This window comes from Schistocerca cancellata, chromosome 4 (genome assembly GCF_023864275.1).
Source record: "Schistocerca cancellata isolate TAMUIC-IGC-003103 chromosome 4, iqSchCanc2.1, whole genome shotgun sequence".
Taxonomy (NCBI): Eukaryota; Metazoa; Arthropoda; class Insecta; order Orthoptera; family Acrididae; genus Schistocerca; species Schistocerca cancellata.
Window position 1 is genome coordinate 428,157,088 of NC_064629.1, and position 27,110 is coordinate 428,184,197.

At 45.1% G+C, this 27,110-nt stretch overlaps 1 protein-coding gene and 1 pseudogene across 2 annotated transcripts in view; both read right to left on the reverse strand.

Annotated features, from left to right (window-relative positions):
• LOC126183685 (1-acyl-sn-glycerol-3-phosphate acyltransferase alpha-like) overlaps positions 1-27,110 on the reverse strand; it is a 749,564-nt gene that overhangs the window by 613,371 nt on the left and 109,083 nt on the right. The gene's annotated exons all lie outside the window — the stretch shown is intronic.
• On the reverse strand, positions 1,128-1,245 carry LOC126185462 (5S ribosomal RNA; annotated as a pseudogene).

A 27,110-nucleotide genomic window follows, 5' to 3' on the forward strand; every position in this document is an offset into this window, starting at 1 on the left:
CTTTATCCCCTAAAATGGTACCGAAGTTAAAATAAATATAATTTTTCTTTGACGTTTAATGTCCCTATATTGTGCTGACGTTATGCAACTAATAACGCTTACAAAAATGTACGGATGGTACCATTTCCGAAACGCGGCACCCACATGCCCGCGCGGTATCTCGTATGACTGTGAGGCACGACATTTAGAGCCAGCTACCATTCATTATACCAACTGGAAATTTTGTCTAAGTCATCTTGTTTCCTCCTACAGTCACTCAATGTCGACATCTTATCATACACCACAGCATTATCAGCAAACAAACGCATGCCGCTGCCCACCCTGTCCGCGAAATCATTTACACTACTGGCCCTTAAAATTGCTACACCAAGAAGAAATGCAGATGATAAATGGGTATTCATTGGACAAATTTATTATACTAGAACTGACATGTGATTACATTTTCACGCAATTTTGGTGCATAGATCCTGAGGAATCAGTACCCAGAACAACCACCTCTGGCCGTAATAACGGCCTTGATACGCCTAGGCATTGAGTCAAACAGAGCTTGGATGGTGTGTACAGGTACAGCTGCCCATGCAGCTTCAACAAGATACCACAGTTCATCAAGAGTAGTGACTGCGTATTGTGACGAGCCAGTTGCTCGGCCACCATTGACCAGACGTTTTCAATTGGTGAGAGATCTGGATAATGTGCTGCAACATGCGGTCCTGCATTATCTTGCTAAAATGTAGGGTTTCGCAGGGATCCAATGAAGGGTAGAGCAACGTGTCGTAACAAAAAAATGGCTCTGAGCATTATGTGACTTAACTTCTTAGGTCATCAGTCGCCTAGAACTTAGAACTAATTAAACCTAACTAACCTAAGGACATCACACACAGCCATGCCCGAGGCAGGATTCGAAGCTGCGACCGTAGGGGTCGCTCGGTTCCAGACTGAAGCGCCTAGAACCGCACGGCCACTCCGGCCGGCGCGTGTCATCCTCAGCCGAGGATGCGGATAGGAGGGCCGTGTGGTCAGCATACCGCTCTCCCGGTCGTTATGATGGTTTTCTTTGACCAGAGCCGATACTATTCGGTCGAGTAGCTCTTCAGTTGGCATCACAAGGCTGAGTGCACCTCGAAAATTGGCAACGGCGCATGACGGCCCGAATGGTCACCCATCCAAGTGCCAGCCACGCCCGACAGCGCTTAACTTCGGTGATCTGACGGGAACCGGTGTATCCACTGCGGCAAGGCCGTTGCCTAGCATATGGAATAGGTTCACAAATATGTGAGTGGGTTAAAGACTTCCTAAGTTATAGAACCAAGTACGTTGCTATGGACGGCAAATGTTCGTCAGAGACAAGCGTGTCGTCAGGAGTGGAAGTATGATTGGTCCACTGTGTTATCATAACCGACAGGAAGAAGATGCTCAGATATGCAAATGATTAACTTTTCAGAGCATTCACAGAAGGTTGGCGCCGGTGGCGACACCTACAACGTGCTGACATGAGGAAAGGTTCCAACCGATTTCTCATACACAAACAGCAGTTGACTGGCTTTGCCTGATGAAACGTTGTTGTGATGCCTCGTGTAACGAGGAGAAATGCGTACCATCACGTTTCCGACTTTGATAAAGGTCGGATTGTAGCCTATCGCGACTGCGGTTTATCGTATCGCGACATTGCTGCTCGCGTTGGTGGAGATCCAATGACTGTTAGCAGAATATGGAATAGGTGGGTTCAGGAGGGTAATACGGAACGCCGTGCTGGATCCCAACGGCCTCGTATCACTAGCAGTCGAGATGACAGGCATCTTATCCGCATGGCTGTAACGGATCGTGCAGCCACGTCTCGATTCCTGAGTGAACAGATGGGGACGTTTGGAAGACAACAACCATCTGCACGAACAGTTCGACGACGTTTGCAGCACCATGGACTATAAGCTTGGAGACCATGGCTGCGCCGGCCGGAGTGGCCGAGCGGTTCTAGGCGTTACAGTCTGGAACTGCGAGACCGCTACGGTCGCAGGTTCGAATCCTGCCTCGGGCATGGATGTGTGTGATGTCCTTAGGTTAGTTAGGTTTAATTAGTTCTAAGTTCTAGGCGACTGATGACCTCAGCAGTTAAGTCGCATAGTGCTCAGAGCCATTTTGAGGATGACACGGCGATCGGATGGTCCCGATGGGCCACTTGTGGCCTGACGGAGTGCTACTCCACATGCTCGTACCTTCGTTAACAGTCTGCAATGGGGCATCGTGTCAAATGCTTTCCGGAAATACATAAAATGAATCTGCATAGTTCGCAGTATATTACGTGAGAAAAGAGCACAGCCAGTTTCGCACGAGCGATGTTTTCTGAAAGGAGGAGGAGGAGATTACTGTTTAACGTCCCGTCGACAACGAGGTCATTAGAGACGGAGCACAAGATCGGATTACGGAAGAATGGGGTAGGAAATCGGCCGTGCCCTTTCTAAGGAACCATCCCGGCATTTGCCTGAAGCGATTTAGGGAAATCACGGAAAACCTAAATCAGGATGGCCGGACGCGGGATTGAACCGTCGTCCTCCCGAATGCGAGTCCAGTGTGCTAACCACTGCGCCACCTCGCTCGGTTCTGTTTTCCGAAACCAAGATTCTCGGACTGCAGAAAACTTTTAACAGTCGAACTGAGAATATGGATTCTGCAGCAAGTCGAAGTTATGGGTACTGTTCTGTAATTGTTCGGGTCCGTTCTGTTACCTTTCTTACATACAGGAGGCACTGCGCTTTTTTCCAGTCGCTTGGGACTTTGCACTGGGCGAGAGATGCAAGCTAGATGAGGGGTAAGAGCCGCAGAGGACTCCTTGTAAAGCCGAATTGTGATTCAACCGGGACCTGGCGACTTATTTGTTTTCTTTAGTTGTTTCTCTAAGCCAGGGATGCTTATTACTACGTCGTCCATACGGGGGTCTCTCCGATGAGAGCATGTTTGTACGATTGTCATGTATGAACGATCTCTGAAATACAAAATTTACATCTTCGGCTTTCGTTTTGCGATCTTCAACTGCCACGCCAGACTGGTCAACAAGGGAATGGAACGAAGCCTTAGACATTTAGTGGTAGTAGCTGTTATGTGTTTCGAGTATAGACCTTTTCACAGATGCATGCATCTTTACTAACCTTTGCTTCGTGTAATTTTTCGTTCTCTTTTGAACCGAGAGAGCAACAGTTCCTCTTTCCTCAGCATTTTCCGAATTTCGTTATTAAACCATGGAGCGTCTTCTCCATCATTAACCCATTTACTAGGCATATTAAGTCTCCAGACCACGGCCTTAAGTGATGCCATTTCACTGTCTAAGTGAGATGCTAACAATGGCTTATCTGCTCTTTCTAGCAGGAACACTCCCCTAGCCTTGACAGGGTTATTGGCTTTCGTCGCGATTGTTGCTATAATGACATCAGATCGTTAATCCCCGTTTCTATACTGGCGTTGTCAAGGGGTCCGACCTATTTGTGACAACAAGGTCTAAAATATTTCCATAGCGTGTGGGCTGCCGAGCTAGCTGCTCAAGACAATTATCAGAAACCGTGTTCAAAACTACTTCGCACGAATTTTTCTGCAAACATTCACCCCCCCCACCCCCCTCGAAATGAATCTATAAACACCCCAGTTTATACGCGGTAGATAAAGTTGCCTCCGACTTCTTCACGCGCTACGGACCGTCGACTTTCTTTGAATTATCACAGCAGAATCTGGTTCCCGTTAAAACATCCAACAATTAGCTTGAGTTCACCTACACCTGTTACACACGCCTTGATAACTTCATTGCTACGCTCAACTTCGAAGTCAAGAGAGACAATATTTCAGTTAATCGCAATAAACACTCCACCTCCTATGGCCTCTAATCTGTTTTTCCGCCGGGCGGAGTAGCTGCGCGATCTTGGGCGCCTTGCCACGGGTCGCGCGGCAAGGGACTGAATGGAAGCCATAAGACCAGTTTAGGGATTTTACATTTCTTCACCTAGAACCTGCCATCCATCGTGATGCTCTACGCAGGACTCGTCTGGAAATGTGACTTCATGCCACTCTTGTGTCTCGTGTTGTCGCTGGGCATTCGATAGTCGGTGGCCGACTCCTGAGGTGTCAAAGGAAGCAGCACATTTGTCGCCGTGCTGACGGTATGTGGATAACAAGACTGTTGTCTCAATGTCCCTGTGGATATTCGTCATCCTGCAAAAACGCTCGCCTCTTGACTCAAGGTACGCGACATGGCTGTATGACCCTGCACGGCCGAGTGAACAATATGTGTGTCCTCTGGGACGCTGTTCGCTAAGCCTGTTGAGATCGTACACAGCGTCGAGTATGGCTCTCCTGAAACCATCGACTCATTTTTCGTGTGACGTACACGGGATCCCGATCGATGGGAGCAGCAATATCGCGGTACAATATACCCAAATCTCGGTGGGCCACGATCCTGCACCTGTCAAATTCCGGCACTTACTTATAGACGTTTCTCTTTCCTACACCAAGCAAAACATCATATTCTCACAAACATGTAACATTTAAATGCGATTGCTGAATGAGAAACCCGCTGTGTAAGATGTCCTGATACAAAGGAACGTTACTCCTGCCTACGTTGTCTCGTTGCACTGAAATACTACCTCCGTCCGAACAGTCCTCCGAAAGCCCGATGGTACCGATTAACCGCCGTGTCATCCGATAGGCGCCACCGGATGCGGATATGGAGGGGCGTACGGTCAGCATACTGCTTTCCCGGCTGTTGTCAGCTTTCCTGAAAGGAGCCGCTATTTATCTATCAAGTATCTCCACAACTGGCCTCACAAAGCCTGAGTGCACCCCTCTTTCAGAGGGAAAAAACATGAAGGCTGCGTGCAACAATCACCACCTGAAATGAAGCGTATTACCTCACTCAATTTGTGAATGGTTTGTACAGAATGGTTGTAATTAAACTTTCGCTAGTTTTGCCAATGTAGACGGATAACTACTTACCGTATGGGTACCCAACTTTAAAGGAATGATGTTCAGACGCTGCGATGCAGGATTTGCGTTTTTAGTACTGTTAATGTCATTACCTACCGTAGGCACCGGTACTGGTAGGGCAACGTAGGGTTGACACACAAACATCAGTGTGCATTGCAGTTACAGACAGTCAACATGGTTCTTGACAAGATAAGCAGAGCTTTGCTCGTAAAGCTGTTTTATCAAATCAAAAGTAGTGCTGCTGCCCTTCGCGAGTATCGGCACGTTAAACCAGATGGTCAACCACTCAAATTTTTGTCGAGCCAGACAGCGCTTGACTTCGGTAATCTGACAGAAACCGGTGTTATCAATGCGACAAGGCCGCAGGCGCTGAAATATTGGGTCGTTATAATTAAACTTTCGTCCGCCCCTGGTAGCTGAGTGGTCAGCGCGACGAAATGTCATACCTAACGGCCTGGGTTCGATTCCCGGCTGGGTGGGAGATTCTCTCCGCCCAGGGACTGGGTGTTGTGTTGTCCTTATCATCATCATCATTTGGTCCCCACCGACACGCAAATCACCGAAGTGGCGTCAACTCGAAAGACTTGCACCAGGCGAACGGTCTACCTGACGTGAGGTCCTTGCCACAGGGCATTTCCATTAAACTTTCGCTACTTGGGAGGACCTCCATTACAAACAAGCGATGATAGGACAAAGAAACTTTGGGGAAACATTTGTAAGGACATGCTTAAGCGAAATAACGAATACACCATTGAAAGACACACATTTCAGTTTCCAGATGAGAGGGTAAGCTTTGTTAACTGCGTACCATGTGTATGCTCCAGGTTGTAAACGTTGTTCAATGTGACGAGCATCTGCATCCACGATAGCCTGGCCACGCGGTTTGAGGTGCCATGTCACTGATTACGCGGCCCCTCCCACCGAAGGTTCGAGTTCTCCCTCGGGCGTGCGCGCGCGCGTGTGTGTGTGTGTGTGTGTGTGTGTGTGTGTGTGTGTGTGTGTGTGTGTGTGGTCTTAGCACAAGATAGTGTAAGTCTAGGGACCGATGAGCTCAGCAGTTTGGTCCCTTAGGAATTTATACACATTTAGACACCATAGCCTGGATCGGACTAGAGACTGCTCAACTGCTGCCAGAAACAACGGTGGACCACGGAATGTTCAACTGTCGAGCCACAGCATTCTCAGACACGGGATCCATTTGTGGCGCAACTGGTCGTCGGCCTATACCAATAGCAATTTCCTAATCACCAGTTAATTCAAAGTTCCGAATCATGTTCTTCAACTGAAGTTCGGAATGAGAACCTCTCCGTACTCCTTTAATGCGTCGACGCTCCCGAAGAGTAGCAGCATTATTGCTGTTGTTTTGATGGAAGAGCTTCACGAGTGAAGCCCCGGCTCACCTTTCCAGACCCATGTTGACTGTCTGCAACTGTAATGCACACTGATGCTTATGTTTGCCGGCCGAAGTGGCCGTGCGGTTCTAGGCGCTGCAGTCTGGAACCGCGAGACGGCTACGGTCGCAGGTTCGAATCCTGCCTCGGGCATGGATCCTTAGGTTGGTTAGGTTTAACTAGTTCTAAGTTCTAGGGGACTAATGACCTCAGAGGTTGAGTCCCATAGTGCTCAGAGCCATTTGAACCTTTTTTTTATGCTTATGTTTCAACCCTACATCGCCGTAACAGCACCGTAACTTAACGGAAATTCATGACACTAACATTACTACCAACGCAAATCCTGCAGCGCATCGTCAGACCATCATTCCTGCAAAATTGGATACCTGTACAGTAAATACTTTTCCGTCTACACTGGCTCAGGTAGCGAAAGTGTAGTTATAACCACCCTGCACCAGTCATTCACCTATCGAATAATGTAATACGCTTCATTTCAGTTTGGCGATTGTAGCATGCAGCCTTCATGATTTTGCAGTTTTATCGCCAGACTTGTAAATTACTATAATTAAAGTGATGTGGCGCGTTACACAACAACGCGCTCCTTGTCACTTTCGTTAGCGTCAAAACTCATTCCAGACGGAAACACGCACATGAATGCTTTATCGTAAAAATAAGTTATCTAGCAATACGGCATATTCAGAAAGGAAAAAAGAAAAAAAGTTGCCTCCTGAGTTGTTTTCGCCTGCAGGAACGTGATTACAGAAGCCTGCAGCGCGGTGTTTAATTGGCAGCGGCGGAGGGTCGCAGGCGCGAGCAAACATCCGCACGAGAGCTCTCGTCCTGGTCCCGAGAATGTAAATGCGAACTCCAAACAAACGCCAAGGTCGCCGCTGACTCACCGCTCCCACGGCTCAGTTACTTTCGCACTGAGTCGTCAGCAAACGCTTAGCAGCCGCATGACTTACTTTTCCCCGCGATGGAAGAAGTCGCAGCAGCTTTATACGCACGTCAGCAGGAGCCAGCGCTACATCCTCAACCGCCAACATTGCCCATTTACAAAACTAACAGCGAGACAGCTGATGTTTGCCGCGGGGTCCGGAAACATGCGGACACGGGGAATTGTGGACACGTTAAGTTGCGTAAGAATGTGCGGAGCGGTAGCGGCTGCAAATAGTATTGTTACAGCTGAACATAGCTGGTTACAATGTGTGGTTGCTACAGCCTGATCAATATAGGGACATACGTGTGCGAACCTTGTTATCAAATCTAAGGACGGGAGGCATTAATTAATAACTTATTTAATAAAGTTTTTTATTTATTCTTCATAGAGCACCATAGAGCACACATACTTAAAACAAATAGGCATTTTACACTACTGGCCATTAAAATTGCTATACCACGAAGATGACGTGCTACAGACGCGAAAATTAACCGACAGGAAGAAGATGCTGTGATATGCAAATGATTAGCTTTCCAGAGCATTCACACAAGATTGGCGCCGGTGGCGACACCTACAACGTGCCGACATGAGGAAAGTTTCCAACCGATTTCTCATACACAAACAACAGTTGACCGGCGTTGCCTGATAAAACGTTGTTGTGATGCCTCGTGTAAGGAGGAGAAATGCGTACCATCACGTTTCCGACTTTAATAAAGGTCGGATTGTAGCCTATCATGATTGCGGTTTGTCGTATCGAGACATTGCTGCTCGCGTTGGTCGAGATCCAATGACTGTTAGCAGAATATGGAATCGGTGGGTTCAGGAGGGTAATACGGAACGCCGTGCTGGATCCCAACGGTCTCGTATCACTAGCAGTCGAGATGACAGGCATCTTATCCACATGGCTGTAACGGATCGCGCAGCCAAGTCTCGATCCCCGAGTCAACAGATGGCGATGTTTGCAAGACAACAAGCATCTGCACGAACAGTTCGACGACGTTTGCAGCACCATGGACTATCACCTCGGAGACCATGGCTGCGGTTACCCTTGACGCTGCACCACAGACAGGAGCGCCTGCGATGGTTTACTCAACGACGAACCTGGGTGCACGAATGGCATAACGTCATTTTTTCGGATGAATCCAGGTTCTGTTTACAGCATCATGATAGTCGCATTCGTGTCTGGCGACATCGCGGTGAACGCACATAGGAAGCGTGTATTCGTTATCGCCATACTGGCGTATAACCCGGCGTGATGGTATGGGGTGCCATTTGTTACACGTCTCGGTCACCTCTTGTTCGCATTCATGGCACCTTGAACATTTCAGATGTGTTACGACACGTGGCTCTACCCTTCATTCGATCCCTGCGAAACCCTACATTTCTGCAGGATAATGCACGACCGCATGTTGCTGGTCCTGTACGGGCCTTTCTGAATACAGAAAATGTTCGGCTGCTGTCCTGGCCAGCACATTCTTCAGATCTGTCACCAACTGGAAACGTCTGGTCAATGGTGGCCGAGCAACTGGCTTGTCACAATAAGCCAGTCACTACTCATGATGAACTGTGGTATCGTGTTGAAGCTGCACCGGCAGTTCTACCTGTACACGCTATCCAAGCTCTGTTTGACTCAATGCCCAGGCGTATCAAGGCCGTTATTACGGCCAGAGGTGGTTGATCTGGGTACTGATTCCTCAGGATCTATGCACCCAAATTGCGTGAAAATGTAATCACATGGCCGGCCGGTGTGGCCGAGCGGTTCTAGGCGCTACAATCTGGAACCGTGCGACCGCTACGGTCGCAGGTTCGAATCCTGCCTCGGGCATGGGTGTGTGTGATGTCCTTAGGTTAGTTAGGTTTAAGTAGTTATAAGTTCTAGGGGACTGATGACCTCAGAATTTAAGTCCCATAGTGCTTAGAGCCATTTGAAACATTTTTTAGAATCACATGTCAGTTCTAGTATAATATATTTGTCCAGTGAATACCCGTTTATCATCTGCATTTCTTCTGGGTGTAGCAATTTTAATGGCCGGTAGTGTATGTCCTATGGACTAGCAATTGGAGGTCACCTGCAGAAATATCGTGATGCCTCCATAGTCATTCATAACTGTCAAAGTGTTGCTGGTGTCAGGACTTCTTGGAAGAACTGACCTCTGAATTATGTACCATAAATGTTCGATCGGATTTTCGTCTGGCGATCTGGGTGGCCAAATCATTCGCTCGAACTGTCCAGAATGTTCTTCAAATCAGTCGCGAACAATTATGACCCGGTGACATGCCGCACTTTTAGTTGGACCAGAGGACCAATTACATACCTTGTAAACACAGTCCACACCACAACGGAGCCACTCAGCTTGCGCAATGGCTAGTTACCAACTTGGGTCCATGACTTCTTGGGGTCCGCGCTATACTTGAGCCTTACCATCAGTTCCTACCTACTAAATTCGGGAATCATCTGACCAGGCCAAAGTTTTCCAGTAGTCTTGGGTCCAACTAATATGGTATCAAGCCCAGGAGAGGCGCCGCACGCGATTTCGTGCTGTTGGCAAAGGCACTCGCGTCGTTAGTCTTCTGCCGTAGACCATTAACGCCAAATTCATCAGCACTGACCTAATGGATACGTTCGTCTTATGTCCCACATTGATTTATGCGCTTATTCACGCGGTTTTGCTTATCTATTACCACTGAATTCTACGTGAACGTCGCTGCTCTCTGTTGTTAAGTGGATGCCATCGGTGGAAAGAAGTAGTGCCTGAAACGTGTAATTCTCGGCACACACTTGACACTGTGAATCGCGGAATATTGAATTCCCTAACGATTTCCGAAATGCGATGTTCGATGCGTCTAGCTCCAACTACAATTCCGCGTTCAAAGCCTGTTAATTCCCATCGTGCGACTATAATCACGTGGAAACCGTTTCAAATGGGTCACCTGAGGACAAATAACAGCTCCGCCACGGAACTACTCTTTTGTACCTTGTGGTGGTGGTGGTGGTGGTGGTGGTGCTCGTGGTGGTGGTGCTCGTGGTGGTGGAGGTGGAGGAGGAAGAGATTAGTGTTTAACGTCCCGTCGACGACGAGTTCATTAAAGTTGAGGCACAACCATTTAGGGAAATCACGGAACACCTAAATCAGGATTGCCGGGTTTGAAAGGTCATCCTCCCGAATGAGAGTCCAGTGTGCTAACCACTGCGCCATATCGTTCGGTATAGAGGGTGGTCCACTGATCGTGACCGGCCCAAATATCTGACGAAATAAGCGTCAATCGAAAAAACTACAAAGAACGAAACTTGTCTAGCTTGAAGGGGGAAACCAGAAGGCGCTATGGTTGGCCCGCTAGATGGTGCTACCATAGGTCAACGGTTATGAACTGCGTTTTTTTTAAATAGGAAACCCCATTTTTTATTACATATTCGTGTAGTACGAAAAGAAATATGAAACGTAAAGTGCCCTCTACCACACACCGTTGGGTGGCTTGCGGAGTATAAATGTAGAATGTAGATGTAGAATCACGCGATAGCGAGCTCGCAAGTCACTGCTGTGTGAAGCTTAAACAATACTACTTCCAGCCGCTACCGCGCTATACATTATTACGTAACAATACAACCCCCACCACCACCACCACCACCACCACCACCACAACCACAATCCTCCTAAAGCCCAAGTGCTTGTGCTTAGTTTGCTTCCGAAGTTCCTAGTGTGACTATCTATAAGGAAGTTGTTATACGACCAAGAGCAATTCTTTCGCTCATTATAATGGTTACGCGTATCGTAAATTTAAGGAATCTGAAGAAGGTGGTGTTATGTGTGTGTGCTTACGCGAAGAGTTCGGTCATTGCAAATGGAAGATGCGTTCGAGGAATGGAGAGAAGTGTTTTACGTGTCTGTACATCTCTGTGGACCACCTGACGAAGCAGCTCTAGAAGTAAGAATCAAATGGAGACTGCGAAGAAGAGGACATGAGACTACCCAGTTATCCGAGACATACGTGGATGAAATCAGGACTCTTAATACGACTTTGTTACGGTAATGCCTCACTCGGAAAATATGAGGAGAACCTTCCACTACCACCGAAGTCAACTGCATGGGAATTAACAACAGCCCAAGAACTGTGATGAAATCGATCGTCATGAAGATCTTGTAAAAATGGGTGACTTCAGGTTTTCTTGTAGAAGACGATAAATTAAAAGACTGGAAAATCCCTTTTTTGTGGAAGCAAACGAAAAGAAAGTTCGAAAAAAATTTTCCAATTTTTTTATTGGTGTAACATTTAAGAGCTGCAGCAAGCAGTTTGCACAAGTCTACATTGTAAATACAGACTTAGGAGGCTCGAGTGACGAAATAAACATTCTTCCTGTTGTACATGCCCAGCTCCCTAATAAGAAAAAAGACACATGTGCCATTGTTCGTCCGTTTCATCTGATTAAACAAGCAGTTCACCAGTGCTGTCCAACAAAAATTAATGTTGATTTTGAGGCACATACGATATCGATCTTTCGTGAAGTTTTCCCCTCAAGTGAAGTAAGTGGATTTTATTTGCATATGAAGAAGATGTTATGGAGAAAAGTTCAAGATCTCGGTCTAATTACACACATCATTCTTAGTCGCGTGTAGAATTCCGCTTCACTCTGATAACATCAATGCATGTTTACCAGAAGACACCATCCTCAACAAGTTCAACCACGGTACACTTCACTGAGACATTTCGAAACTGTGACAACGGTACGTACATTTACATACACAGCTTATCGTAGGTCGCTGGAGCAGAGAAGAGTCTCTATCTCTAGGAAGTGAAAAATGCGCATGTTATTTCCGTTTGCTAGAAGGTTTGTCAGTAGGCTCTATACCGTATGTGGCTTAATGACTCAGCTGTGTGAAAAGAAATGACGAAGGTTAAGGAAATCTTCAAGACCATCTTGGGGAAAAAAGTCAGAGAACCTATAAGACCGAAAATTTTCAAACGACTGACATTCGACGTGGGGAAACATTAACAATTAGTACTTAATTTCACACATGAAAGCTTTGTGGCACACTGCCCTAAATAGAAATGTTCCACTGAAGCCCAGGCTATAAATAGTCTGTTTAAGCGACCAGTCTATATGCATAGCATGTGACCCGATTGACAGCGACTAACATTGCTTCGTCTGCGTTATCGCGAAAGGTACATGGGACTACATAAGACAGAAATTAGCAATCATCACGAGGATTTCCCCAAATTCAGTAACACCATCTGGTTTTCTCATTCCTGATGCAATCCCGTACCAAAAGACAAAACGAAATGCTGTTAACTTGTATAACATGTATTACAAGCTGTGTCCTATGTACAGAAGAGGACTTTCTAAGAATCAGCTAACCATACAGTACCACACGATCGAACGGAGAATAACTATATGGAAAATTTCCACAAATTCTTAAGTAAAACTATTTAAATTGTATAAAATTAGGAATCTTAATGCAGCAGCAAAGGGGCATATGCGAGGAAACACATAACTCTTTCTAGTTTACTTCAGTTATTTTTATTTATTATATGAATGTCGTCTGAAAGAACAGAGACCATACATTCATATAACTGATTTGCATCTATGGGCTACGAATCCACCACCTCCAATGTGACTACACAACCACGTTCGACCTCCTGCGGGAATCTCAAAGTAGCGAGCGAGGGGGTCAGTCTAAGCAGTTGAGATGCACACTGTGTGCGGGTGGCGCAGAGGTTAATGCAACGGCCTATGAGCAGAAGGTACCGGGTTCAACCCCCGTCCGGCACATATTTGCACTCGTCGCCACTGACATCACATGAAGTCCCGATGCAGCTGACATCATGAATTCCTTTCCTTTCCTTTCTTTTCTCCACCCCTCCCCCTCTCCATCTTCAACTCAGACAAAACAGATCTTTACTAGAACTACTGCAACACTGACTAGACCAGAGATGAAATCTAGCACGTATATGTAGATTTTCAGATTTTACGTTCCTATCTTACGTTTGCAACGGATGAGGAAGCACGTTTTAGTCTTCTTTCAAGCAGATGAATGCTAAAGACGAAGAGGCGCTTACCTTAGATGCCGGACGTAAAATGTTTCAATTTTCAGTTATCTTGTCAATCTTTACTCATTTTAATGGACATATGTTAATTACAAATCCATAAGAAGCAAGTCTACACCGATCACGCAAAATCATAAAGAAGAATAGGTGCAAACAAAAATTTACATATTTATTCTCTCTCCTTTCCCCTTTATATCTCTGATTTCAACTTTAAGAAAAATGTACGTTTTCGTTTCCATCAAACAAGATGAATGCACAGCCAACGAGGACAACGACAGGAACTGCATTTCGTGTTTGTACAGAAGGAGGGTATTTCTGATTTAAAAAAGTGGTAAAGCTTCAGATTAAGGACGCAAAGACCTAGGGTTCGATTCGCAGACAGCCTTACGAATTTTATCAGTCACCTGTCACTTCTTTCACGTCTGACAATGTTTGTTGATGTGAAAAATGCCGACTTGCACGTTTAGGCATCCACGCTAAACTGTATATCCCCCTATAAGTGGCTGGGTGAGTTAGTTTACACTGAGGTGACAGGTCATGGGATACCTCCTATCGTGTCGCAACTCTTTTTTTCCCGGTGTAGTGCAGCAACTCGACGTGGCATGGACTCAACAAGACGTTGGAAGTCTGTCCAGAAATAGTGAGGCGTTCTGTCTCAATAGAAGACCATAATTACGGAAGTGTTGCCGGTGCAGGATTTTGCACACGAACTGACTTCTCGAGAATGTCTCATAAATGTTCAGTGGGATTCATGTCGGGCGATCTGAGTGGCCAAATCATTCGCTCGAATTGTCCAAAATGTTCTCCAAACAAAACGCGAACAACTGTGGTAGAGTGACAAGGCGCATTGGCACCCATAAAAATGAAGTCCATAAATGGCTGCAAATGGCTTCCCAAGTAGCCGAACATAATCATTTCCAGTCAATGATCCGCTCAGGTGGATCAGAGGACCCAGTCCATTCCACGTAAACGAAGCCCACACCGTAATGGAGCCACCACGAGCTTGTACAGTGCCTTGTTGGCAAATTCGATCCATGGCTTCTTGGGGTCTGCGCCACACTAACCCTACAATTACCACTTACCGACCGAAATCAGGAATCATCTGACCAGGCCACGGTTGTCCAGTTGTCTAGGTTCCAACAGATATGATCACAAGTCCAGAAGAGGCGTTTCAGGCGATGTCGTATTGTTAGCAAAGGCACTCGTGTCGGTTGTCTGCTGCCATAGCCCATTGACGCCAAATTTGGGCGCACTGTCCTAACGGATACGTTCGTCGTACTGTTATTTCACGCAGTGTGGCTTGTCTGTTAGCACTGGCAACGCTATGCAAACGCCGCTGATCTTCGTCCTTATGTGAAGGCCGTCGGCCATTGCGTTGTCCGTGGCGACAGGTAATGCCTGAAATTAGGTATTCTCGGCACACTCTTTACACTGTAGATTTCGGAATATTGAATTCCCTAACGATTTCCGAAATGGAATGCCCCATGCGTCTACTTCCAACTATCATTCTGCGTTCAAAGCCTGTAAATTCCCATCGTGCGGCCATAAACACGCCGGAAACCTTGTCACGTGAATCACCTGAGTACAAATGACAGCCCAATCGACTTATTTCCGTTTTGTACCTTGTGTGCGAGGTGCTACCGCCATATGCGTATGTGCATACCGCTATCCCAGGTCTTTCGTCAGTTAAAAGGCAAGAGAAAAGGAACGGGTTGTCACCTATTAAAACTTTGTGTTGTCGAAAGCAATATTCGGATCGATGACAGCTTCACCTTTTTATCGCTGATGTCAAACTGTTGTGGGGATGTGGAACGTGTCTCATGCTGGGCGTTTTTCATGCTGACGCATTACACAGGTTTTGGAGAACAAAAATCCCCTCTATAAAAATGACCGTAAATTCCGCGAAGGAATGTTACGAATCTTAGCGCTCTGTTCGTCCAAGAGATCCAGACACAGTCAACGACGGCGCCTACGTACATTATCAAGAAAGGAAATGAGTGCAATTATTGTAGCTTTTTGTGGATAAAGCCATCTGGTTTGATTAATAGTCTTTTTGTATAATGACGTTTCGGCTCCTGCTATCATCACTGAAGCAAATATTTTATTGAAATTGACACGTAGCATTATTTTATATGCTCTAAGTTTTTGTCTGATGATAGCAGTAGCCGAAACGTCGTTATAAATACGGAATTATATGAAGCAAGTGTTGATGCGTTACTTGAGTCCCATAAGCCATTCGACACAGTTCTCCTCTGTCGTTCAATGAACAAAATACTGTTTTATCGAATATTGGGCCAGATTTCTGGTTGGATCCAGGAATTCCTTGAAGAAAAAAACTCAGATCGTAGTTCGTAACGGAAAAATATATGAAAGATTTAAAGGTAATTTCAGCAAACATTTCCCTGCTTGCAAAACCAATCAATGGTCTGTTCGATTATGCTGGAAGCTCCGTTGCCCACAGAAAGGTTGCAATGGCAGAAAGCTGTAGCGAATTGCAGGAAAACGTGCAGAGATCGAGGACTGGTGCAGGGATTGGCAGTTAACAATGAACGTAATTAAATGTTAACAGATTGCGCGTAGATACACGAATTGACCCACTACTTCACGATTACACTACTCACGACGAATCACTACAAACAGTAATTATCGTAAAATGCCAAGGAGTAACCAACCGGAGAGACCAGAAGAGGAATGACCACATAAAACTAACTGTAGGAAAAATAGATAGCAATCTGAGAGTCATTGGGAGAATCTGAAGGCGGTGTAATTCACTGTCGAAAGAAGTGGCTAGCAAAACACTACATCGACTGATTCACCACTATTGTTAATCAGTCTGGGACCCTTACCAAGTTGGATTAATTTAAGAGATAGACAAGATCCCACTAACAGCGGTGCGTGTCGTCACGGGATCATTTAGTCAGTGTGAGAGCTTTTCAGAGATTCTCAACGAATACCAATGGTCAGTGCTGCGAGGGAGGCGCTGTATATCATGCAGCAGGATAATGTTGAAACTTCTAAAGCGTACGTTTGCAAAAAATCTTGCAACATATTACTTCTTCCCGCATATGTCTTGTAAAATGACCGCGACGAGAAATTGACAGAAATTAGAGTCATAATGGGGGATATTGTGATTTCTAGAAGTACACTCCGTGACACGCCTTAAGGTGTCTTTCTGACTATAGGGGTAGATGTAGGCTACGCAGGGCACTTTACAGTGTGTGGCGGAGAGCACTTCGTATCAGTGGTAGTAATTCTCTTTCCTGCGACACGCGTGTACGTTACGAGGAATATGATTAGATGTATGCCTTTGTAAGAACCATAATCCGCTTATTTTATCGTTACGGTCTCGAAGCGAGATTAACGTTGGAAGCGGCAGAACTGTTTTGCAGTATATCGCCATTGCTGGATCTCCAAACTTCCCACAGTAGCGTTTTTCTAAATGATTGTCTTCGTCCTAAGACGATTACTCATCTGAAATCACGGAGCAAATCCTTAACACAACCGCAGTAATCAGTGTGTCCTTTCGAAAGGAAACATACCGGCATTCTTACCTTGGTCGCTCATGGTTGATCATGCGGATATGGGTGAACTGGAAGGGTCACAGCACAACATAACACGGGGAAGAGCTTAAATTTATTATGAATACAAACAGGGTGACAATTATTGAACTATATTAATAAAACGTACATTAGTTACAAACTACGGCGTGCACATACTTTATTCAACATGTAAACGTCTCTACGCATATTCGGATTTTGGTTGTGATGTGTTCGACATGTCTGCCATCATTGGCGATGACGTGGCGCAGACGAACAGCGAAATTCTACATGACCCGCTGAAGTGTCAGAACATCGATGACCTCCAGAATGGCTGTTTTCAGTTCAGCAATGATTTTGAGGTTACTGCTGTGCATCTTGTCTTTCATATAGCCCCATAAAAGGAGTCGCCTGTTTTAAGATCCGGAGAATACGGCGGCCAATCGAGGCCCATGCCAGTGGCCTGTGGGTACCCCAGAGCCAGAATGCGGTCCCCAAAGTGCTCCCCTCCGGCACATCAATCACTCTTCTGCTTCGATGGGGTCGAGCTCCGTCTTGCATGAACCACGTCTTATCTAAATCAGGTCACTTTGGACAATGGCGATGAAATCATCTTCCAAAACCTTCACGTGCCGTTAGGTAGTTGCCTTGCGATCAGGGAATATAACAACGATTATTCCGTGACTGGACATTGCACACCACAGTCACCCATTGAGGGTGAAGAGACTTATCTATCGTGAAATGCGGATTCTCAGTCTCCCAAATGAGCCAATTTTGCTTGTTGATGAACTCTTCCAAATGAAAATGGGCTTCGTCGCTAAATCAAACAGCTATGCGCATAGTAATTCCCATCATGCCCCGCGGCCAACTGTAAAATCTGAACGTCCTAACGCAAACCGTTCAGAAGTTATGACTATTTTATTTCGAACAGTTCAATAACTATCACCCTGTATTATTGCTTTGTCCGCCGGAAGGTACAAGACAGCCGTACATGGAAAGGGCGTCACACAGCAAGGCCAACCTCCAGAGAGGCGCGACGTAGTTATGGTCAGCCGCCATAGAGGGCGCACTGAAGACGGTCTATATTAAAGCTCTGTATGGGGAAAGTACGGCCAACTTGCCAGTGGCCGCCATTTTGGGCCCACCGCGCCTCTGGTGATACATTGACTTTTGCAGTATATTTAGCCATGTATATTAAAGAAGTGCACTCAACCGTCTAGTGTACTGCTAAAACTGATCGGTGGCTTCGAACGGAACATGCCGGATATTTAGCAACAAAAAATCTGAACAATTTTAAGATAAATGAAGCGAATAGCATTTGTTGTGGCGAGTATGAAACAGTTTTTTCCCTGCTATCCTTTACTAATAGCGAAAGCAGATCTCGCAGTTCTTGTTGCGGTATCGAGTTTGAACGCCTGTTTTCGTAATTAGCGTTAAATTTGTCCTATCCAATAGTCATCAGAACAAAAGGGAACCAATATTAGTTCGCAAGTGCAAGAAAAATTCATCGCTAATTTAAAGTTCTGTATTAACTTACTTCTTGTTTCTGCTAGTAGGTACCACAAAAATTCGCCCAATGCTCTTTTGTTATACGAAATAAAGCATTTGATTGAAATATATATACGGGGTACCTTAGTAAATAGAAACGATATACGTGCCTATACGATTACATAAGCTTTATATTTTTGTCAGATCCATCCCATAAATATTTTGTCTGCAAATTGTTCTATGACATTAGGAGAATGATTACGAAAGTACAACAGAAAACAATATTTTTAAAATGTGTCGAATAAAACTAGGCCTACGGTCAAAAGTAGGCTGTAAGAAACGGTAACGACTGTATTTGTATTAATAGAATGTAGATTAGCGGTCAGGTTGCAACAGTAATAATAGTCTCCTGGTAACGTTAAAGGTTAAAAAAATTTACGTTATATTGTGTGGAACAAAGTATACTTTATTATTCTGGGCATCGTAAATATAAGTTTAAAACATAGTATACATTCAATAACGTCAAATTCTTTACCAGTCATGATAATTTTTTACTCTTCCACTAACTATTTTCCGTTTTATGTGCTAACAGTGGCAGTTTTATCTCTAAGATTTCTATTTTGTATTTAAATTACCATTAAACCATCCTATTAGCCCTTCTGACTCTTTCTTGCGGTTTGAATGGATTGGAAACTAAGTAACAGAAATGTAAAAAGGAGACAAAGACAATGCCAGAAATGAGTAAAATTAACTCAATGGTTTACGTCGAGTTCCTGCAAACTTTCCCATTGCGACTAATAATCTCTTACTTGTTGCATGTCTCCCTCCGTAAGGAATTCTGTACGGTTTTCCTCCCTTTTCACCTCGAAACTAACAGCTAAAAGCACAGCACTGAGGCGTTATTCTACTTCAAACTTCGAAGACACACAACACTTCCTATGCTTCACACGTAAGGCTTGGGCCCAAAATGGCTGCTAATGTCACGTGACGCGGCTTCAGCCTATCCTGAACTGCGAACGGCGGCAAACGCAGGGGAATAGGATGGCCATACTTTCCTTAATACAGAGCTTTCTGACTATATTACGCCGCGCGGTTATAGGCGCCATGTCAAGGACTGCTCGGAACCTCCCGCCGGAGGGTCTAATCCTCACTCGGGCATTGGTGTGTGCTGTTGTTCTTAGCATAAGTTGGTTTAAGTTAGTTTACATAGTGTGTAAGTCTAGGGGCCGAACCTAAGCAGTTTGGTCCCTTACGAATCCACACATTTGAACATTTGACTACAGATTTCCCAAGTGAACACCTATCGGCAAAATGTGGACGTACAACTCCATTTAGACAGTTAGTTCGACAGTATCAACACCGTGCCTCAAGGCGGCATCTACAGTCGCAGCCCAGAAGAGCCCAATTGTACATTCTACTACTTGCATTAGTTATCAAACGCCGGATTCAGGACTAGGCCAGCGTTCATAGATAACTACAAGTGAACTTGGAGCTACATTGCCACACGTCTTCACAGCCAAGTTACATAATACACAATTTGTCCCAAAAATTATTGTTATCTGTTGTTAATCTGTGTTGCCATAATTTCTGCTTTAGTTTACTTAACCCACGTGGCACTGTACGCGGCTGAATAGTCGCTGCCAGCAAGCAAGCCACCTCATAACTGGATGTGCTTCGGTGGTAAAAGGTTCACTTCCTGCAATCTCGTTATGCTAATACAAACAATATTTGGTGAATACAACAATAGTTTATGAATCATTTACCTTTACTTGAGCACATCGTGGAAATAAAAACTGTGCAGTGAAATCAGAAATTAAGAGTGCACTAGTACTGATTATCTGCCGTCGCTCGATCACCAAGCCATTAGTATTCTTGTCCTTGGAAGGGAACTGGAGGGGTTGAGACGAGTGACAGAGAGAACTGCAAGGAGTGAGAAGCGATAATGAACATGAAGCCAAGTTACCTAATCAGACGCGGACGTCACTCGTTGGCTGCTCCAGAAAACTAACAATGGCGTGGTTAAGTCACTGCGATTCGGTCCCAACAAGATTTCTTGGTTGGCAGTATTCTTAATGCTGTCCACCAGATACTTTCCAACACAGCTACCTTCGCGCTCGTGGCGATCGATTTCATACTACAGACCCTATCTAACTGTCGTCATCATCTTGAACAAAATTAAAAATTAAGTTAAACAACTGCTCGTATACCTACCTAGAAGTACAACGCATTAGCTTGCGGGGCACGGAAGTCAGCTAGACCCTGCCGGCCGCGATGGCCAAGCGGTTCTAGGCGCTTCAGTCAGGAACCGCGCGACTGCTACGGTCGCAGGTTCGAATCCTGCCTCGGGCATGGATGTGTGTGATGTCCTTAGGTTAGTTGGGTTTAAGTAGTTCCGAGTTCTAGGGGACTGATGACCTCAGATATTAAGTCCCATAGTGCTCAGAGCCATTTGAACCATCAGCTAGACCCGAATGCCATTCACGAGACGAATTAACAAGCACAGATCTGGTAACTGACTAGCCTTAGGGTGGTTCAAAATGGTTCAAATGGCTCTGATCACTATGGGACTTAACATCTGAGGTCATCAGTCCCCTAGAACTTAGAGCTACTTAAACCTAACTAACCTAAGGACATAACACACATCCATGCCCGAGGCAGGATTCGAACCTGCGACCGTAGCGGTCGCGCGGTTCCAGACTGAAGTGCCCAAAACCGCTCGGCCAGACCGGCCGGCTAAGGATGGTTTTTAGGCTGTTTCACGTTTGTTTAGGCAAATACTAGGCTGGTCCCCAATATCCGCCTCAGAAGACAGGATGCACTAACAGTCAAAATACGATCACATAATGATAAAGGTTTACATGATTCACAGACAGATGGCGCACACGACTTCCGTGCATTAGGTTACCTGTCGACTGTGGCGGCAGGAAAGCATCTGGCCGCAAAATTAACAGAAACAAAATTTGACAAATCATGAAAACAGCGGACAGAGAGAGAGAGAGAGAGAGAGAGAGAGAGAGAGAGAGAGAGAGAGAGAGAGAGATCGATCACACTTTTAACTTCTATTCGACCATGTGTCAACATTTAACTTCACCCACATACTTACATTAAATTCTCCATCTCTTAGGTTTTGAAACGACAACAGTTAATATCAGTGACTCAGTTTGACAAAATTCGTCCTTGCTATGGTCTTCAGTCATGAGGTGGTATGATGTATCTCTCCATGTTAGTTCATGCCGTGCAAGTCTCTTCAATTTTGCATAGCTACTGCCATCTACAGCCATTTGAACCAGCTCAACCCTCACACTCCACTTCATTATAAAACTGGCCCTTCCTGGATAACCATAAAGCTCTTTTCTCCTCCAGTCGGTACAGTACCCTTTCAACATCCAATCCAGACAACCAAAGCTACAACAACAGTCACTACCACCAAGAGAACGCGGTGTATTCCAAATTGAGAACCCAGAGCCTCTGCAGTGCTTTCATCATTCTCAGGAGCAACCCACATGGCTAGTGCTGCATTATTCATTCATTTACCACGACCAATTATTTAAAACACGTTTTTTTTTAAATGTAAAAAGCCAATGGTATACGGACCATTCATTTCTCAACGCCTTTACCACTGCACACACTAGATACACTGTGTTGACTGGCAAATGTACCTTCAGACAAATGTCTGGCTTCCATTTTTGTGTATCGCAACTTCCCATGTATTTCGTTGAAAAACTGAGTCAACATCTCTTTCATAAAGGAGGAGATGTCGCACAAGGAAAGAGGATAAGATATTAGAATTATCCATTGCAGAGTTCTGATGTGTGGGTTTCCAGAAAAAAAAAATGTTGTGCCAAAGCATCTTCTGCAGTAACATGTGTCTTACTATTAATGAGTGTTGCATTTTTTACCAAAACCCCATTCTTTTTTTACTTCACTGTGTAGAATGTATTTCTTATCAAGTACTTTTAACAGCGCCATAAGTAAGTTTGTTTTAGTATTCTCTTTAATATTTTCGACAATTTAATGTACAATTTTTGTCATTGCTAGAAAATACGGCTTTTAGTTTAGTATTTATTCATTCTTGGTGTAGCTCTATTTCTATGGTCATGGACAGAGCTGAATCTGTAGTTATATTTATGTAGCTGACTGATAATTGAACTCATATGGTGTAACTAAAATCCCCAATGACTTCTACAGCACAACATTTCAAAAGCTTTTGTTAAACGATGCTTGTACTACGAACAGGCTATTCCGAGCAGTTCCTGGATGACCAAACGGAATTAGTTTTCCCCACTTCTGCATACCGCCAAACCAGCTAAAGAAATACGTGACTGATTTCCAAACTTATTTGCTCACGGAGGTGGTACAACAGTTTAACACCATTTTCGCAGGAAGAGTTAGGTTCATAACAAACGCATTAGGAAAGCGCACTACTCGTAACAGGATTCCATTACGTGCTGCGGTAGTCAAACCTCTAACGAGCGGCCTCTTATCGCTGTTTACGCCAGGACAGCGTGAAAGCCTGCTGCAGTCGCAATATGCAGGTGCCTGGCGTATCTAAATAGAGCTCCGTTTATGAACAGGTGTGCCGCATAGATAAGTCTGTCACTGTCGCAAACTTGAAAGTCCCGCGAAAAGCAGTCCAACGAAGATGGCTCTTCTACCGCAACGTTAAAAAGCATTACTGCAGCACCGGTGGGCCCAGCTGCAGAGTAACAGTCCACAGTTACGTAGAAATGAGGAGTTGCATGTGGACGAATATACATGCTGTCGCAGGAGGAATGGTCAATATTTAGGGATATAACAGGAAAGATCATTCGAAACAAACAACTCTAGTAAACAAGGGCTCCAAAATGCATACCTTAAGAGCTACAAGCACTTGTTCAGTAGAAGAAATGTATTTCACGATAGCGAAGACGAACAAATGCTCACAGCGCTTAAGGTATTAATTTTCGAGCCTATTTAACTGGATGATCCTGTCTTATGCCGGAATACGAACCATTGCTCCTGGGTCACCCTGTATTTCAAAACATAAACACTAAAGCCTGCAATTTTGGTTCCGTACATTAACCGGAAAAGCCAACTGAAGACCTAAAAAGGGAGGCTGGACCATTGTACATACGCTTCAAAAGAGGGAGTGAAGGTACTAATGGAGCGGCGTCGTTGATGTTGTTTTCAGTTTGTAGCCTGCAGATCATCACCCTAGCAATTCTGTGCAAGCCTCTTCATATTTGCATAACTACTACAACCTACATCCATCTACCATCCCCCCCCCCCCTTTCATTCCACTGCCAATCTGACGAACCTTTCTTTTAGTCAAGTTGTGCCATAAGTTTAATTTTTTCCCGAATTCGATTCAGTAGCTTCTCATTAGTTACTCGATCTACCCATCTAATGTTCTGCACGTTTTTGTAGCACCACATTTCAGTAGCTTCTGTCCTCTGTTTGTCTGAACTACTTAAAAAAAGTGGCTCTGAGCACTATGGGACTTAACATCTGAGGTCATCAGTACCCTAGAACTTAGAACTACTTAAACCTAACTAACCTAAGGACACCACACACATCCATACCCGAGGTAAGATTCGAACCTGCGACCGTAGTGCTCGCGCGGTTCCAGACTGAAGCGCCTAGAACCGCTCGGCCACAGCGACCGGTTGAACTGCTTTTAATCCACGATTAACTTCCGTATAAGGCTACATTCCAGAATAACATTCAGAAAAGACTTCCTAACACTTAACATTTCTATTAGATGTTAAATTCCTGTCGTTCATAAATACATTTGTTTCTACACTGGGGTGACAGGAATCATGGGTCAGGGATGTGCACATGCATAGATGGCGGTAGTATCGCGCACACAAGATATAAAAGGGCAGTGCATTGGCAGACCTTTCACTTGTACTCAGGTGATCGATTTGAAAAGGTGTACGATGTGACTATGGGCACACGACATAAATAACAGACTTTGAACGAAAATTAACAGACTTTGAACACGAAATGTAGGAGCCAGGCGCATGGGACAAAATGGTTCAAATGGCTCTGAGCACTATGGGACTTAACTTCTGAGGTCATCAGTCACCTAGAACTTAGAACTAATTAAACCTAACTAACCTAAGGACATCACACACATCCATGCCCGAGGCAGGATTCGAACCTGCGACCGTAGCGGTCACGCGGTTCCAGACTGAAGCGCATTTAACCGCACGGCCACTCCGGCCGGCCGCATGGGACATTCAAAAAGCGTTAGGGAATTCAACATTCCAAGATCCACCGTGTCATGAGTGTGCCGAGAATACCAAATTTCAGGCATTGGTTCTCACCACAGCCATCGCAGTGGCCAACGGCCTTCCCTTAACGACCGAGAGCAGCGACGTTTGCACAGAATTGTCAGTGCTAACAGACAAGCAACATTGCATGAAATAACGGCAAGAATCGATGTGGGACGTACGACGCACGTATCCGTTACGACAGTGGGGCGAAATATTGCGTTAATGGGCTATGGGGGCAGATGATGGATGAAGGTTAGGAATGTGACGCAGACCCCACGAAGCCATGGACCCAAGATGTGTACAATGCACTGTGCAAGCTGGTGGTGGCTCCATAATGATGAGGGCTGTGATTATATGGAATGGACTGGGTCCTCTGGTCCGGCTCAACCGATCACTGACTGGAAATAGTTATGTGCGGCTACTTGGAGGCAACTCGCAGCCGTTCATAGACTTCATGTTCACAAAAAAACCATGAAATTTTTGTAGATGACAATGCGCCACGTCATTGGGCCACAGTTGTTCGCGATTGGTTTGAAGAACATTCTGGAAAACTCGAGCCAATCACTTGGCCACCCAGGTCGTCCGACATGAATCTCATCGAACATTTATGGGACATCGAGAGACCAGTTCGCGAACACAATCCTGCACCGGAAACACCTTCGCAATTATGGACAGCTATAGAGGCAGCACGGCTCATTATTTCTGCAGGGGCCTTCCAACGACATGTTGAGTCCACGCCACGTCCGGCAGCTGCACTACATCGGACAAAAGGAGGTCCGACACGTTATTAGGAGGTATCCCATGACTTTTGGAGGGAGGGAGGAAGGAGCAGATTAGTGTTTACCGTCCCGTCGACAACGAGGTCATTAGCGACGGAGCACTAGCTCGGATTAGGGAAGGATGGAGGAAGATACCGGACTGCCCTTTCGAAGGAAACATCCTGGCATTTTATGTCGTTTCTGCACTACTGGCCATTAAAATTGCTACACCACGACGATGACGTGCTACAGACGCGAAATTTAACAGACAGGAAGAAGATGCTGTGATATACAAATGATTAGCTTTTCAGAGCATTCACACAAGGTTGGCGCCGGTGGCGACACCTACAACATGCCACAAGAGGAAAGTTTCCAATCGATTTCTCATACACAAACAGCAGTAGACCGGGGTTGCCTGGTGAAACCACTAGCAGTCGTGATGACAGGCATCTTATACACATGGCTGTAACGGATGGCAAAACGTCATTTTTTCGGATGAATCCAGGTTCTGTATACAGCATCATGATGGTCGCATCCGGGTTTGGCGACATCGCGGTGAACGCACATTGGAAGCGTGTATTCGTCATCGCCATACTGGCGTATCACCCAGCGTGATGGTATGGGGTGCCATTGGTTACATGTCTCGGTCACCTCTTGTTCGCACTGACGGCACTTTGAACAGTGGACGTTACATTTCAGATGTGTTACGACCCGTGGCTCTACCCTTAATTCGATCCCTGCGAAACCCTGCATTTCAGCAGGATAATGCACGACCGCGTGTTGCAGGTCCTGTACAGGCCTTTCTGGATACAGAAAATGTTCGACTGCTGCCCTGGCCAGCACATTCTCCAGATCTCTCACCAACTGAAAACGTCTGGTCAATGGTGGTCGAGCAACTGGCTCGTCACAATACGCCAGTGACTACTCTTGACGAACTGTGGTATCGTGTTGAAGCTGCATGGACAGCTGTACCTGTACACGCCATCTAAGCTGTGTTTGACTCAATGCCTAGACGTATCAAGGCCGTTATTACTGACAGAGGTGGTTGTTCTGGGTACTGATTTCTCAGAATCTATGCACCCAAATTGCGTGAAAATGTAATCACATGTCAATTCTAGTATAATATATTTGTCCAATGAATACCCGTTTGTCATCTGCATTTCTTCTTGATGTGGCAATTTTAATGGCCAGTAGTGTATTTCACCTATTATAAGTTACTTTGCTGCCTATATAGAAAAATCTCATCTTCTACTTCCAGTGTTTTATTTCCGTATCTAAATTTCCTAGACATCGCCTAATTTAATTAGATTTTATTCCGTTACCTTTTTTTATTGAGGATCATTTCATAAACTCTTTTTTCAACGCACAATCCATTCCGTTTAACTGTTCTTCCACGTCTTTGCCGTCTCACACAGAATTACAATGTCATGAGGAAAACTCAAGTTTTATAGTTTTTTCCTGAATTGTAATTCCCTTTCCAGATTTCCCCTTGGTTTCCTTGATTGCTTGCTTGATCAATGTACAGACTGAATAACATCGGGGATAGCCTACAACCATGTCTCACATCTTTCTCAACTACTGCTTTTCGATCAAGGTCTTACACTTTTAAATCTGAATTCTGGTTCCTGTAAAAGTTATAAATAAACTTTAACTATCAGTATTCTGCCTTTGCTACTTTGAGAATTTCAAAGAGTATATTTCAGTCAACATTGTGAAAAGTTTTTCGTAAATCTACA